Raw genomic sequence first — 17360 nt, 5'->3', positions numbered from 1 at the left:
GACTTCCCACAGCTCCGACATCATTGCAAAAGGCTGTACTTCCTGTTAAATTTCATGTGTGTGTTCACACTCAAAAGCTAATAACTGCTGACTCTTCTGTGGGTTCTCTCAATCTGGAGAACATCCTTCCTACCAGGCGGTGAAGTGGTTCAGCAATGAAAAACAACATACTTTGGAACACCCCCAGCGATCTGGAAATGTTGCTCTGTTATAGGAATAGACACAGCATGATTGTAAGTGGCATATCCCAAGTGGGGTGAAAACCAGTCGTTTGACTGAGAGGCCTAAAGAGATGATAGTGGCTCCTACAACTTCATGAATTTCTTGCTGTTTTGTCTTGTCTTGTTTTGTTTTGTCTTGTTTTTGTTTGGGATAGCTTCTAGGCCTCCCTCTAATATTCGTGTAGTCCAAGGCAAAAGTACAAATGGACGCCTACACACCATATGTCTAAATATTTAAAAGTTACAAATCAAGCTAAAAACACTGTTAAATAAAATATGTCACATCCCTCTACCTTGACAACTATACTATCATGATGAAAAATCAAAAACTATTTAAAGTTATGATTTTTCTTTGAAAAATATTGAAGACAAGTTGGTTTAATTGTTACTGCACATGTCTGGATGTTTTGTTGTTGGACTAGCAATGTTAAATGAGTAATAAAATGAAAGAGACACAATTTGTAATTTATTATGTATTTATTTAGTTAAATTTATTTTCCTTGTCTTCATTTCAGTAAAGATCACTGTGTTATTATGATCGATATGCTCTCATAACTTGTGTTCTGAAGGAATTCAAATAAAAAGTAATTCTACTAAAAGTGTCCAAGATATATTGAATATATGAAATAAGTGAATATATTTTCATCAAGAATGTACATTAAAGCAAATATAGAAAATTTTAGGTTTAAAGTTATTTTAATATAGTTTATATATTTTTAATATATATTGTTATGAAGTGCTATTTCATTCTAAAACATTATATGTAACATTCAAATAGAAAAGAAAAATTAATAATTAATGAATATAGGATTTTAAATAAAGCTGAAATTTTATTTAATATTTTGGAAAATTAATTTAGAATATTCCATATAAATAAAATTATCTGTTCATGCTAGTGTTCAAGGCATAGCTGGTTGTCAGTGTAAAGTATTGATATCTGATTTCATGAATGACAGTCTAGATCTACACACTTATCAATCTTTAAGTGTTATAAATTGTTTAATATTGCAAAATGTTCTGTCACTGCCAGGTGCAACCACTGCAAAGATTTGCTAAACATTGAATATCTTGTATTGGAGAAGCAAGAAAGTGATGCCAGGCACTTCTGGAAAACAAATACTATATGAAGCAAGGCTAGATTGCATTCAGAGGATTTGCTGAGTTGATTAACTTATCTTTTCTCTCTGCTCTTGAAAGAAATGCTCACCTCTAATGTTCTTAGCAGGATAACCAAAACCTTTCCAATATTTGGAAGTGATTACCTTTTATCCTCAGGTTATACAACAAACAATGTGTAGAAGAATTCCTATGGGCCCTGAATGGTATTGGTCACAACAGCAGATTTTTTGGTTTAAAGTCATTCTAATGAGTGCTAAGTCCTATACAACAGAGGCACTGTGTGCTCTTTAATATAGTTACCTGCACACATGTGTGTGATGTAGGTACTTTCAAAGAAAGGTTCAGGACAGTGGCCCCTTGCCTGGGTCTAAGGGTGATACTGGTTGTTTCGAGTGCTTTTAAATTTTTTGCATTTATTTACGTACTGATTAACTGACTTCTAAAAAATTTATTAAACTTGGGTTCTCTGATGAATCAAAATGAAATCACACTTACTGAATAATTCCCATGAGTTTATCCTCTGATGAGCCTACAATGATTAATGCATGTGACAACACCTGAAGTGACAGAAAGGAGTGTCATTTTTAACAGGGCAACATACATTTTTAAGAGGGGCAATTATTACAGAGCCGTTCTTAGGAAACAATATTTTCACTGAGGGTCAGGGGATTATACACTTGAGCGAAGTCAGCTTTTCTGTTTTTTTTTTTTTTTAAAGATTTTATTTATTTATTCATGATAGTCACAGAGAGAGAGAGAGAGAGGCAGAGACACAGGCAGAGGGAGTAGCAGGCTCCATGCACCGGGAGCCCGACGTGGGATCCGATCCCGGGTCTCCAGGATCGCGCCCTGGGCCAAAGGCAGGCGCCAAACCGCTGCGCCACCCAGGGATCCCGCGAAGTCAGCTTTGCAAATTATTTCCCTTAAGATGAATGAGGAGACAGCTGATTATGGGCACTGCATATGGCTACTACCACTTACCAGCCTTATTCACAGGCAATCATGAGCTCCACAAAATGCTTTTTATTTCCTTCAACACCATGTTTTTCAACATGTAGCTTGTGAACTGCCTTAAGCAGGGGTACTTGTTAAAAATGCACATTCCAGATCCCAACTATACATGCTGAAAGTCAGGTTTCCTGGGCTTAGGCCCTATGGCAATGCTAACACAGATGTTTCTCAAACCATACTTAGGGAAAAAATTGATTTAGGGCAGTGGCGCTTAAGCTTTTTAAATTATACACCCTGATTAGTAAAAAATATTTTGGGCAGACGTCTCTAATATATAATCATGTATTTGTAAATAGTCTATGTGCACTATTGTCCTATTATATCATGTTAATTCTAAAACACAAAAAAAAATTTTTTTAAAGGCAAAGGTAAGTAATATTTTTAAAATATCTTTTTCTCTCAGTGAAACAAAAATATTTTTTGCTTCCAGCAAAATATAATTGTTAATAAGTAAATATATATTAATATGATCAACAGGTTTTAGTGAAAGTTTTATAATTTGAATTGCTTCATAATTAAAAAAATCTTGGCTTAATAATAATTTAAAAGTTGGGGCTCAAGTTCAGGTTAATTAGAGACTTGTTTTTCATGTCATCTCAAAAAAAGATACTTCAAGACAAGACAGATTCACACAGAATAGGTCAATTTCAGACCACATTTACCATTTGTTTTCGGCCCACCCACAATTAAAAGAAGAGTTTGCTTAAAATTATGCTTACAAGTCTTTGGGGATCCCTGGGTGGCTCAGCGGTTTAGCACCGGCCTAGGGTGTGATCCTGGAGTCCCAGGATCGATTCCTACATCAGGCTTCCTGCATGGAGCTTGCTTCTCCCTTTGCTTGTGTCTCTGTCTCTCTCTGTGTCTCTCATGAATAAATAAATAAAATCTTTTAAAAAAAATTATGCTTACAAGTCTTCCTTGATATCAATCAGTTCTTATAAATTAATCACATGTTGCATTTTTATTTTCAACAACTGACTTTAATAATTCGCTTAAACTCTTTGAGAAATTTTTAAAAAGATGTGAAAATTTCTGTTTTCAAGTTTTTAAAGTGTGATCGGAGTTTCAATAGGCAATACAAGTCATTTTAAGGAGCAAAATCACACAATGGTGGGTACACTTGTAAATCATGAGTGTCTTTTGGAAAACAGTTACTTTCTCAATTATTGTTAAATGTCATCTTTACCTGAAGGGGGCAGATGAAGAGTGTTTTATGCTTTTTGTTCTTAAATAACAGCTAAGGTAGATTCCCATTGAAAGTCATATCCTCAAGAAGATAAACAAATGACCATGGCTTTTAAAGCTGAAGTTTCAGAGTTGTAAAGGAAATGGTGAAAATGATGAGGCTGCCAAGAAGTGAGCATAAGCTAGATATTGGGAGACCTGTGTTTTATGTCCACTGCTTTCATTTGTATCCCATAAAAAAAGAGCAGTCATGGATGCTAATTGCTGACATTGCCAATTCACTGTGGGAAGGGTATGGAGGCCTCTGGGATAATTGGGTGCGTAGTGGAATTCTTTACTGTGAGGGAGAATAGTAACAATAGCAAGAGCTCATAATTATGGAACCCTTAGGTGCCAGGCACTGTCCAGGGTTTTATATGAATCACTTCATTTCTTACACAATGTCCTGGCACAGTCCTAGAATCAGGTTTTTCTGGATGAGGAATCTGAGTTCAAGGTCATATAGCTACTAAATAATGGAGCCAGGAGTCTGGCATGTTAGGGATTTCATTTGTGGATCTGGGGATTTAAAATGCAGGCCTGGCCCTGGACCTACGATTATGACTCAACTCTGACTTCCCAGTAAGATGGAGGAGGTACTAGAGGGTGCCTGGGGGGCTGAATGCTACACACTCAGGAAACCGACCAATCTCCTGTGGAAGGTGCCCTCTGCAATCTTAAATCTGCAAATAGAGCAGAGGCTAAAATAGCTGATCTTGTCAGCTGATCTTGTGGAGCATTGATTTCCTGAAGACTACAGCCTTCTTTTTTTTTTTTTTTTTTTTTGACTACAGCCTTCTTGGCAGGATTTCCCCGGTTGTTTTGGATCTCATTTACTTCAGAATGTGTTTCTTTAATTTCTGTGACATATAGAGATGCAATATTAGTGGCTGGGGCAATTTCTTGCCCCATTATAAATATTAGTTTATGTTTTCTTGGAGGGCTTCCTCTGATTGAGTCAATACTTTAGCATCCATTCTATTCCAGGCATTGTGCTTGATTCTTGAGATACAGTGGTTTCAAAAATCTGTCCCTTGCCCTCAGTCTAGACAGAAAGAGGTAAGTGGGTAGGTAGTTAATATAGCACGTTGAGATTGTTTTTAGGGCTAAAACAGCGTGCAGAGACTTGGAAAGACAGAAAGTTTCCCAAAGGGATGATTTGAAGATAGCTAGGTGGAGAGGTACGGGCTGCAGAGACTTCATTCACGTGTGTATCATCATACTTCAAAATAGGTATCATGTGCTTCCTATCTCTTTCCTCACTTCTGTCCTTGCCCAATACCCTCTTCACAGATTTCCTTTCATTGTTCTTCTGTTTTTAATTCCTTTCTTCCTTTAAAACAGAATCACTTTCTTATGTTCAGAAGTATATTATTAGCAATAAACAAAAGGAGATGAGCAAATCTTCACCAATAGTCCTTACCGAAGATTAAGAGTTCTCTGTTTAAAGTCATTGAAAATTATTGCAGTAATCAGTGTGAGGTACCAGAGAGGTCTAAAATTCTAAGGGCATTAAATCATGGGCACTCCCACCCTCAGTGTTTAATTCTTATAGTTTTTAAACCACACACACACACACACACACACACAATCTTATTGTTACAAACACTGCTACCTTGAGAAAGCTAGAAAATAAGATAAGCAAAAATTAAGAAAAGAAAAGCACTATATTCCCACCATTGGAGATTATCTTTAATATCTTTTTGATTTGCTTTCAGATACTTTTTTATATATGGATGTATTTTTATAAAAAATGAAATGATTGCAAAGCAAGTTGTTTTGTATCTTGGTTTTCTAATGATCTTTCCCTTTGTGAGTCAAAATTTTAATCTTATCTAATAGTCTATCTTGAATCAGATTTTCTCAATTATCTTCATAATACCATTTAGAGCTAGTAGGTCCTACGTGTTGAATCTAGCTTTTATGGCTCTTGGTTTTCTTATATTCTAGCATCATCCTTAATTTTTTCCTCCATTGTACACTGACTTGTTGAACAGATCCGACCAAGGACCCCAACAGAATGATTTGTCTTGGTTTTGTCTGGGCGTCTTCTGGTGCTATCATTGAACTTCCCCCATCCACACTATTTTCTTATGCTGAAAGTTTGGTTTAAACTTCTGCTCAAAAAAAAATAAAAAAATAAAAAAATAAAAAAATAAACTTCTGCTCAGGTTATGTTAAACATTTTGGCTAGAATATGCCACAGGTGACAGTTTGTGTTTTTTTGTGTGTCACATCAGGAGACATAATGTTTGATGGCTCCACCATTCAGGGGGCTAAATTTGAGCACTGGATTCGGGTGTTGAAAATCTGGTCGCTTTGTGAACGTACACTTATGTTTTTCTCCTGTGACTAGAAAGAAATCTTTAGTATTGCTTTGGCACTTTATAACAGTTAGATTCCCCATAAAACATGCACTTAATGCTTTTTAACACTACTTGACAACCCTTGCCTAGGTCAATAATTTCATTAGGGATCAACAATGATTAAAATCTAATTCAATCCTTCCTTTTCTCTTAGTAGGTAATACTTTTCTATGAAATAACACTTTCTTTCATCAAGTGGTGTTGTTTTGTTTTGTTTTGGTTTGGTTACTCTGTAATATAGTCTAACTGGGGCAGCAAAATAAATGTTTAATATTCCCCATTAGATACATGTTTTCAAAGGAAAAAACTTACTTAATAACTGCCTCAAATGGTGACATCTGGTGAGGAGGGCTTCTTTTTTCAGTATCATTCTCTATTCATGGATTTTCACTGATTCAATCAATGTTCCTATATCCTTGAAACATTTCTGGTCTAAAAAGTTTTAAGTTGAGTAATTCAGTATCAGTTGTTTTACACTGAAGTGCTACTTAAGAGAAACAGATACAGCCAATTCTACAATTTTATGAATATTTTGAAAAAATGAGATTGACAAGATGGTGAAAATCCCTTTCATTACACATGACGAGCCACCTGGCTCAGAGTATGCCCTTCCCCGGTTGCAGTGTGTGAAGTTCAGTCTGTCAGCCTCACAAGATGAAAATGAATTTACTCTTGGAAAAATGGATTTACAAGGCTGAAAGGGAGGCACCATTTCACTAACTGTTCTCTTGTACCATAGGCAAGATAAGATGTCTCTATTTAGAGAATTTTTCTTTTTTATTTCACAATGCAGATATGGAACTTCAGATTTTTTCTTACCCATTTTAAAAAAATGAGTTGATAAACAGCTGACTACTGGCTTAGTGGTGCAGCTCATCACATAGCACATACATTGGAAAGAGGTATATATTTATTTGCTTGTTATTCTGTCTTCTAAAGTGAAGTCAGGGATCCCTGGGTGGTGCAGCGGTAAACCAAGAAGAACATGAAAATGACAAACGTGTGTGAGCGGGTATATATAAGCATGCATACATGCATGCATTCACAGAAAGATGTATTATTGAATTGTAATGTTACTGAATGTCTTGACTTCAGCACTGAAAGTCTCGTGTCTGGGTAAACACTCCAGTCCCAGGCAAAAAGGGATGGTTGGCCACCCTAAAGTTACCAGATAGAAACCACATGGGATTCAGCAACAGATCTCTGATCAGTCTTCCTGTTCTTGACTCAGACATTTAATAAGGCCTTTAATTCAGACATGAGTTAATATGTCAAACTGGCAGGAAAATAACTTATTAAGTACATAAGAATATGAATTCAAGTAAGTATGAGGAATGCACTAAAAGTCTTTAAAACTGCCAGTATGAAAAGGATCAAGAATTGTACTCCCTATTTTTTCTTCAGAAGAGGTAATATAGCTGCCAGTATTTCTGAATATTCCAGCCAAAGCTTGGAAAATAGCATGGCGGAAGGTACGAGGTACTTGAGTTGATTTTCACGATGGAATTTTATTTATACAGAGACCATTCATTGACTGTTTAGTTAGAAAAGACCTTAAAGAATTATATAATCTATCTTTCCACATCTAGTCAAGGCCACAATTAGATCATGATGGGATTCTACCCAATATATTTTTAAAGACCCTCAAATAAAGAGATGTTCCATTATTAATTTTATGCCTCGCCTGAAACTCTCATCCTTTATATGGAACTAATTACTTTTCTGGTTGATGCTAGAGAGTGTGACTAGCCAGAAACCATTCTCTGACAAAGGTTAGAAGATTATTTTTCAATTTCCTTTAAGTATTTTAATTCTAGAAGCTTTTAACTTTTCTTCAAAGTTTGTACTTTTAAACTTTTGATTACATCTGTGCTCTGCTCCAAATCCCTAATGCATACATTTGGGTATGTTCTGCATTCCTAATAGCTCCTAGGTGATGCTGATGGTTCAAGGACCATAGTCTTGCTTGCTTGCTTAATTGAAGTATAGTTGACACACAATGTTACATAAGTTTTAAATGTACAACATAGTGATTCAGCAACTCTGTACATTATCCTATGTTCACCACAAGGATAACTACCATCTGTCACCATACAACACTGTTACAACACCGCTGACTACATTCCCTATGCTGTAACTTTCATACCTGTGATTTATTCATTCTGTAACTGGAAACCTATATACCTCCCACTCCCCTTCACCCATTTGCCCCTCCCCCCACTGCCTTGCCCTCTGGCATCCACCAGTTTGCTTATTCTGTATTTATGGGTCTATTTTTGCTTTTTTTTGTTTATTTGCTTTGTGTTTTTTTTTTTAACCACACGTTGAAGAGCAAGGTTGCAAAGAACTTAGTTATAGCTTACTTCAGACTTTTCTTCTTAACCTAGAAAGACAAATAGTACCCAGTTAGATACAGTCTTTACAGAAAGCAGTGGACATAGATAGAGATGGAAAAACTATTTTAAGGGTATTATTGGTATAGAGAAATATTTGTAAAAACAAAATAAGAAAGCTATTTCTGTAGCATAGTGACTAGACTGCGATATAAATATGAATACTATATACAATGGTGACTTATCCTGTAATTGCTGATTGCTTTAGTTATGAATTTTTAATTCACACTTTATAACTAGATTTAGACTTATTTTACTCCCCTTTGATGAAATTATTTTTCTCTACTTATTTTTTCTTTTTCTTTTTTTTTTAAATGATTTTATTTGTTCATGACAGAGAGAGAGAGAGGCAGAGACATAGACAGAGAGAGAAGCAGGTTCCTTGCAGGGAGCCTAAAGGGGGACTCGATCCCAGGATCCCAGAACCGTGACCTGAGCCCAAGGCAGACGTTCAACTGCTGAGCTACCCAGGTGTCCCAATTTTTCATAACATGAATATATGAAATTACTTTATACAAAGAAAGTTCACATGTGGAAATGCAGTATTGCAAATACCATAAACCAAATACATTTTTATATTTTGTAATTCAAGCTAACATTTAGATTGGGGTGCCTGGGTGGCTCAGTCAGTTATACATGGGACTCTTGATTTTGTCTCAGGTCCTGATCTCAGGGCTGTGAGATTGAGCCCAGCCTGTGGCTCCATCCTGAGCGTGGAGTCTGCTTAGATTTCCTCTCTCCCTCTGCCCCACTCCACTGGAACAGCTGAGGGCAGCATGGAAAACCTCAAATGTCTCTGTGAGGAGGCCTACCAGAAGACATATCAAAACTGCAGAGGCAAGGCCTCTATCGTACTTCCAAATGCCAAGTCTCCCGCAGAGTACATCTGATTTGTCAAGCCTAGATCACATTCAGAATTCAAGCTGCAAGGCAGTCTGGAAAATGTAGATCTTAAGTTTCTAGTCTCTATGACCTGAGAAGGCCAACTAGAAAAGGGGTGGAATGAATGGTGGTCACCAATACTTTATACCCTGTCCTAGGACTATTGTTCTAGAATAGAAGCTCAACATCTACATGGGATGATGTTCTTTTTTGTCAATTCTGACAAGTCAGTATATCAATCTATCAACAGTCTTCCTGATCTTGGTCAAACCATAAAAGTTTGATATTCTCAGAAACATACCAGAATGAGGCAATCTTAGATTTGAAATAATCGTGTTATTTAAAGATTTTATTTATTTGAGAAGGAGAGAGTAAGCACAAGTGGGAGTGGGGAGGGGCAGAGGCAGAAGGAGAAGCGGGGAGCCCAGTGTGAGATCATGACCTGGGCCAAAGCCAGACACTTAACTGACTGAGACACCCAGGCGCCCCTTGAAATAATCACTTTATTTTTGGATCGGTGCCTTTATATATATATATATATATATATATATATATATATATATATATATATATATTTTTTTTTTTTTTTAGCTAGAAAATGCATTCTTCAGGTAAAATATCCCTTGGAAACATTATACATAAGTAAATAAATAAATAGCTACCCTCCTCAAAGTGGCGGTAGGGCTTGTTGGCAGAAATATTTTGGGCTTTCTGTGTATTCCAGGTGGTTGCTTAGGTCTTCCAGATTCCCTTAAAGTTAGCTTGAGACCATGTGATGGCTTTCCGGCCCTAAAACCCCTGTGGATCCTCCATTCCTTTCTTCCCATTACAGACAGTGGAGTCTGTGTATTGATACATAATAGCATCACACTATGATGACAGCTGGACCCTACGCTTACTAGATGGAAGAGGTCTTTTGCCTTATGCTGGTGTTTGTGGGGAGAGAAATAAACATTCATGATAGGATACCATTGAGATCGTATGCCATTGCAGCATAGCCTGGCTCTCTTGACAAATGTGGGCCTGAAGTCCTGCAGTCTCCACCTCTCATTCTTCCAATGCCAGCCTCTTTGCCTCTCCTTTTCTCTCTGCTTTCTACTTGCCTCCCAAGGCAAATCTACATCGCTACTTCCGGGTGCACAGTTTGTAAACCATTACTCTCGGCTTTTCAAGTACCCCCTCCTCTGGTTTTAAAAATATAAAAAACTGTGTGATAAATGAGTATTACTTTATAGATAAATGGAGGATAGGAGTGGGGTAGAAATGATGTTAAAATAGGCACAAGGGGTCCCAATTTCTGAAATAAAAATTACTACAGATACTATATCTAACCACTTGAAAATAGTATATTTGACTAGCAATAGAAATAAAGTTATATTAATCAAATAAATGGGAGCTATATTAATCAATCACAGAACATTCTACCTAATGAAGAACATTATCATAATATACTATAATTAATCAGCTCATGAAAAGCAATCTCAACAAATAGATCACAAAATTCAGAAGGGTTTATTTGAAAGATTGACAGGTTTTGGGGGGAACAGACCTATTGCATAACTCATCCAGGAATTTGATTACTTTCTTTTCCTCATCAAACATTTCCCTGCAATAATCTTAGGCACCAGAGATCAAGCAGTTGACCTCACTGATACATTGGAGGTCAGACTGTTTCTGTCAGCTTCTCTCTGGGATCCATGGTGTCCATGAATGTCTAGAAGGTCAGAAGGAAGAATGTTAATGGACTGAATATGGATCTATCTGCATTTACAAAGCAAGCTTCTAATCCATTCACACCTCAGCTCAGATGCCACCTCTTAGGGAGATCTTCCCTGACCACCTTATCTGAAATAGCTGTACTTTCCTCCCTGATCACTTTCTAGCCCTCGCTTTACCTTATTTTCTTCATACCACTTATCACTGATTGAAATTCTATTGTTTATTGTCCTATTTCTTCACTAGCACGTAAGCCCCACAAAGAGAGGTGCACCTGGGTGGTTCAATAAATTGAGCATCTGACTCTTGGTTTTAGCTCAGGTCATGAGATCAAGTCCTGTATCAGGCTCTGTACTCAGCACAGAATCTGCTTGAGATTCCCTCCCCTCCCCTCATTTGCTCATTCTCTCACTCAAATAAATGTTTAAAAAAAAAAAAAAAAAAGCTCCACAAAGAGAGAGCTTTTGTTTAACATCACTGTAACTCCAACAAATACATTGCCTGGTACATTACATAGTAAGAATTCAATATTTCTTATATTTCCTATGGTTCTTTGCCAGACACAGTGGAGAGTTTCCTCTGATCTTTTCTATGAGAACCTGGTAGGGCTTTTGGAGATAAAACTCATTCCACCTTCCCAAGGCTGGATCCCACTCTGGAGTTTTTAATTCTCAAATTTGCACAGAGCCTCCAGCAATTTGTCAATTACAATTTAGGTTTCCTATGCCATAAATGGGTCTCTAGAAGGTTTTTCCTGCGTGGGATTCACCTATCTGTCTCTATAATTTTTGAGGCAGGGGTTTGCCCTATGACCTCAGTTCTCTAATGGATCCCAGAATTGTTGTTGATTCAGCTATTTTTATGTGGATAGGAGAGATAACTTCCAAGTTCTTTTTGTGCTGGACTGGACACTGGAAACCATTCAAAAATTTTACTAAATAAGTGAATAAATGCTATAAGAATGTACAGCTATCAGCTGGCTCACTATTCTAGTTTTGTAAATCTGAACTTTATTTTAATCAATCACAACATAATTATACAGGAAGAGATGAATTCTCATGCCAGTGAATGGCACTTCTCTGATGACTGAACTTTTGGACTGAACATCATATTATTTGCATAATATGGAAAGTGGTATATAAAAGTTACATTATTTATTAATTAATAATTCCTTAAACTGAAAGCAACATATTCTAAATGTATTGATTGTGGTATAGGCTAAGCTGCAATAACAGATACTTCCATAAATCATTGGTTCAAATATAATAGAAGATTATTTCTCTCTCTTACAGTCTGGAAGGAGATGGTTGCCCAGGTTGGGGTGGGCAAAAGATCAGATAGAGCCCCAGGCTGAGTTCAAAGAGAATATGTAACCGGATCCTGGCTGTTTAGTTAGGAAGGATTGTATATGATCCAAATATAAAGTGTGTATATGTGTGTACAGGGCTCAGATGAATCAATTTTAGCATAGCATTCCATTTGAAGAAATATATACTCCAGTAGCCCAACAGAAATTAAAAGACATTTTAATATTTTATGTGCATTTCTCAAGAACTGTTAGGGAGATCTGTGCCATAACCCACAACAATACTTTAAAAAATATTATCTGTCTTCCACACTTCTTTCGTACTCCGTGTTTTTTGCAGTCTTCTCAAAATCCCCCAATTCCCCTGACACCCACCTTTTATGGCTTTTCTGTCTTCTTCCTCCTGCCCCCACCTTATCTCTTTCTTATTTAGATCAATTTAGAATTGAGCTTCTTTTTATGGTTTCATTTCTGCTTTGCTCATTACCTGGATTCTCCACAAGAAAGAACCCAGGGCTGACCCAGAAAGCAAATATCCTTTCCCTTACTTGACTGCAGCTCGGGCCCAGTTGCTCTCCCTGTCTTCTAATTTTGCATTACAAAAACACCAAGAACTAGACTGGCAAAGAAAGACTTGCTTAAGGTGGTGGGGGAAGGGTAGAATCTGCACAGACAGGACTGGGGAGGCAGTGAATACTTACACGTTAAGACGTCTTGTTTCCATCACACATATATCATTAAGAGCTCAAGTGAGGATAATGTGGACTGCTATAACTCCAAAACAGATGGAAAATCTCTCAGTTTAAAAATATTCACAAAGCTAGATTTATGCAGATGTTCCACCTGAAGACAGCGCTGAACAAATTAATGCTCACTGTGGACTATGAAAGTCTAATCTATAAAGTGAAAAGGGAAGAGAAGGAAACTGAAAATTACTGAGCACTTACTCAGTATTGGGTTAAGCTCTTTAAAGAATGTCATGTTATTTAAAATCCCCCCATAACCCTTCAGATCAGTGTTCTCGGCTTGGGGATCTATAGACCATATTCTCACTCATATGTGAGTGCTGAGATTGAAAAATGCTTGTGTTTTCATACCAAAAATAGCATGAAAATGTTTAACACGATATAGTGTGAGTGCCTGACATTAACCTTTTTGATTATAATGTAGGTGCCTGACATCAAGTTTTTGATTGCTGAGGTATTCATTTCAAATAAGTCCATCTCAAATAAACATACTGCCAGCTGTATGACACAGCTACTAGCTAAACAACTGTGCTAAGGAGTTAGGCTGCCCTCACCTGTGAAGGTCCCTTTTCAGAAAGCCCTGTGTCACCTAGATAGATGATTGCTTGAGTCAACCCAATTTTTCTTTCTTGCACCCCAATTCCTGCTTGGGATGCTGTAAATTCTCCAATAAAGAGTGAACCCAAGAAACCCTAGGGAACCACACTTGGATGCCAATAAAGTCAAAGCCCCAGATCCACACTTCTTCCCTCTCTCTCTACCCATGACCTCACTATATGGCCCTTGGATGTGCTGTGTACCCTCCAGGACCTCCAGTGCTCCCTTATCTTTGGCACTGAGGTGCATCTTGCAAATGTAAAAACACAAAGGCTGGTACAGCCACCACCATTGACTCTGGTCAGCGAAAATGTCTATGGGACCTTGGCATAAATAATATGGACCCAGGTGATTGGCCTCGGGCATTCCTGGGCCAACGCATTACTAACAATTGGCTGGCACTGACAGGAACACAGGGGCATGTTCTAGATCATCAGGAAGATTATCTTATAATCAAATAATTCTAACCAAAGAGTCATATGACTGTATGCTACTGTATGCTACTGTAATTGAGGTAGACTAGTGAGAAAGGCATGCAGTCAGACTTGATCTGTAAATGACATGTGTAAGCCAAGTGAAGGCCAAAATATCTCATACTGTATGAAATAAATGATGACTTTGTAAGAGCTAAAATTCAGAATTGGGCTGAGATTTGAGTCATCACCCGGCATATGGTGGTAAAGTCATATTCTAAAGAACACGCCTAGAAGCAGTATTAACATTTGAGCTGTGATTTGATATAAACCAAAAAAAAAAAAAAGTCATCACATTGTTAATGCTATTTCCTTGAGGTTTGTTGTTTTTGTGAGTATTTAAACAAATTTACAAAATGTGTTGATTTATATCAGGGCGGTATATCAGAATGATTTATATCATTCTTCCCAATTTTTCATCTCTCTCTATCCCAGCATTCTCTGTTCTACAAGCCAAGCTTATGTCTTGTGACTTCGCAGCACCCCTCACTAGAGAAGGCAGAATGCCGTAGGAAGCTGGAAAAGAGGCAAGCTGTTTATGTGGCAGCAAAACACTGGCAAAACCGTTGCTTTCAGTGGCCCAAAGGCAAAAAAAAAGTACTTAATGAACCTGTGGCAGACAGAAAGGTTCTCAATCAGAATCTTGATAATGTGAACAGACTGTAATTTGCTGCATTCAAAAAGGTACAACAAGAAAGTGATGAGCTCAGAAAAACTGGCCACTTTGCAGGCAAAATTGAGAGGGGATGTAGAGAACCTAGAAATTCCAGAAGCTGTAGGGTTGATAAATAAAATTGTTTCTCCTTTCCATTCAGTAAGAGATAAAATTTAAAAACACCTTGTATTTGAAAGACCTACTAAAAAATAGCCTCACAGAAATGACAAAATCCAGGCACAACCTCATTAAGACCGACCTTAAGGCAATGTCTGGCAGTAGATACCTTCACCTGGACAAAATGACTTTTGAGAAAAGTGATTATGAACTCAAAGTACTTGTAATTAAGTCTAGAGAGAGACAGGCCTCACAAAAACTACAGTGTGGATTTTGGCACATGGAGTGGCTGTAATTAACGGCATCAAAAATCCAACAGGTTTTCAAGAGCCATGTTTGCAAAAGTGCTGCCATGCTAGATGAAGAGGTTGACTTTGAGATGGATCAAAAAGCTCTGGGATCCCAACTTTCTAAGGGTAGCAAGTGGGTGAGAGAACTGCTCATGTTCGGCAATACTATTTCAGATGTGGCCCCAAAGGGTGGAAAGAAAAATCACACCGGAGGCAGAGCAGGGCTGTGGAGAACAATGGACTGGGCCCTTTGTCCCAGGGAGCAGAGCCAGGGCCCGAATAAAGGACTGTTCCCTACCCTAGTGGAGAAACTGGCTGATATATCCCTGTTTCAGAGTGTCTGTGGACCAGTTGACCCCATATGCCTTCCAATCTTCCCTTTTTTCAGATAGGAGAGTTTACTGCTAAATCTTGTCCCTGTTTTATGATTGTATGTTGGCAGAGGGTGACAGATTCCTTGGTTTTGTTTTGGCTTGTAAATATCTAGATTGGGAAGAGCCACATCTGGCCCCAGGGTAAAGCACAGATCCTGAACTTTGAACCCCATGCTATGACTGGATGAGACTTTTTAATTAAAATGTCTTGAGAGGCAGGGGTGGGGGGAGTATGTTGCAAAAGGGAGCAAAGTGAATAATTATTATTTGAAGGAGACTGTGGTGGATTAAGCAGCTGTCATTCTCAATTCTTCATATACTTCCTCTTATAGATCTATTCATCCATGCTCTTTGCCTTGGGACTTTGCAGTACCTCGACTAGAGTAAACTAAGATATTTCCTTGCCCCATTGAAGCTGGACCTGGCTGGAATGTTAATAAACATGATGAGGCTTTAAATATGTGTGCATGGTTTGGCATTGCCTCTTTAGTCCAGTAATACATCATAAAAAAAACCTAAACAAAACTCAAAGAGCCAAAAAACCCAAACAATAACAACAACAAAAACCCCATACTCCGTGTAGCCTCTGATCTCAAAATGAAGACTTGAGGAGAACTGATTCTACTTGTAACCTGGGGCTAGTCTTTACCTAGTCTACCTGACATCAGCCAAACCCAGCTGTGAATAAAAAAAAAAAAAAAAAAAAAAAAAAAAAAATTTAATGTGCAAGCAACAGAGATCTTTGGTGCTTTCATTTATGCAATCAGTATTAGTTGACTAATAAAATTCACATAAGGAATATAAGTATAAAGAATTCATACCTCATTTTATGTTTATACATCGCTCATGTCATTAAGTTAGAAAACATTTTGAGTTAACAATAGAGTTCAATTTTTTTTAAAGATCTCCATGGATTTATCAAGTTTTAGAAACTTTGCCTTAGAGAGTTCTGATTAAACCCATTTTCTACTATCTGTCTTTCTGCCTCTTTTATTAGTTTTAAGTATCTTCTCTTTTGGTTAGGTGACTATTAAAATTTGCTCTAAGGGCATAAAGAGATTAAAAGAAAGAAAAAAGTTTTCTAAGAAGAAAGATAGAAAGGAAAAAGCTAAACTGCTGAATTCAGATGATGCAATTTGGCAGAATAATATAAGCAGAACTGTGAATGTCCAAACCCTGTCAGAGATTTTCACCATCAAAGGATTGACGTACCAGGTTTGCGCATCCCTACTGCGGCAGACAAGGGCAGCTTTCAAAATACTTCCAAACTTGGGACTATTCATCAATAAGGCTGATACTAACATCAAAATGTCAAAATGTGCAGCCTAAAAAAAAAAAAAAAAAAAAAAAAAAAAGATAGAATCTTGCAGAATTAGACCAGGAATGAGAGGCCCTTGGGGAATAAAAATGCAGATTACAAAACAAATAGAATCTTTTAATATTCAAGAGACATTTTTTTGTTGAAGTTTTCCTCACTAGACCATAATTTGAGTAGCTTCAGACATTAATCACATCATGGAGGGGTGAACCGCCCCCCACCCCTGATTTATTTTTTATGTGTCTCACTGTTAACAAACTTTTTTATATTTAGAAAAAACTTGAAAGCTCCTTGGGGATTTGCACAAACTGTTCCTAAGGTGGGCCATACAGAACCCTGTGGTCAGTCACTCCATGAAGGGAGCTGTGGCTTCCTTCAGTCTTTACCTCCTTTAGGTGAGCGGAGAGGAAAGGCTAGAGCAGCTCAAGCACCTCCCAGTCTGTCTAGAGGGAACTATAGTGACTACACAGGTTGCTTACACACAGGTAGGCTGATAACAAGAATGTCTTGTTTATGAGCATTACTTCCTCAAGGAGTGTTGTGGGGATACTA

General features: G+C 37.5%; 1 protein-coding gene and 1 long non-coding RNA gene across 3 annotated transcripts in view; one reads left to right on the top strand and one right to left on the bottom strand.

Annotated features, from left to right (window-relative positions):
- LOC140629457 (uncharacterized) overlaps nt 1–17360 on the top strand; it is a 187149-nt gene that overhangs the window by 11013 nt on the left and 158776 nt on the right. The window lies entirely within an intron of this gene.
- Nucleotides 8183–17360, bottom strand: part of LOC140629452 (outer dynein arm-docking complex subunit 2-like) — a 274074-nt gene continuing 264896 nt past the window's right edge. The window contains exons 25-28 of one of the 2 annotated variants that reach the window (XR_012027288.1): nt 16703–16815; nt 12940–13134; nt 10766–10930; nt 8183–8324 (exon numbers count right to left, since the gene is read on the bottom strand). The gene's annotated coding sequence lies outside the window, so the exon portion shown is untranslated. The remainder of the gene's footprint in view (nt 8325–10765; nt 10931–12939; nt 13135–16702; nt 16816–17360) is intronic. The other variant, XR_012027289.1, reaches the window with a different exon arrangement.

This window comes from Canis lupus (genome assembly GCF_048164855.1).
Source record: "Canis lupus baileyi chromosome 5 unlocalized genomic scaffold, mCanLup2.hap1 SUPER_5_unloc_7, whole genome shotgun sequence".
NCBI lineage: Eukaryota > Metazoa > Chordata > Mammalia > Carnivora > Canidae > Canis > Canis lupus.
The sequence above is the reverse complement of the archived record's forward strand: the minus strand, read 5'-3'. Positions and strand labels throughout refer to the sequence as shown.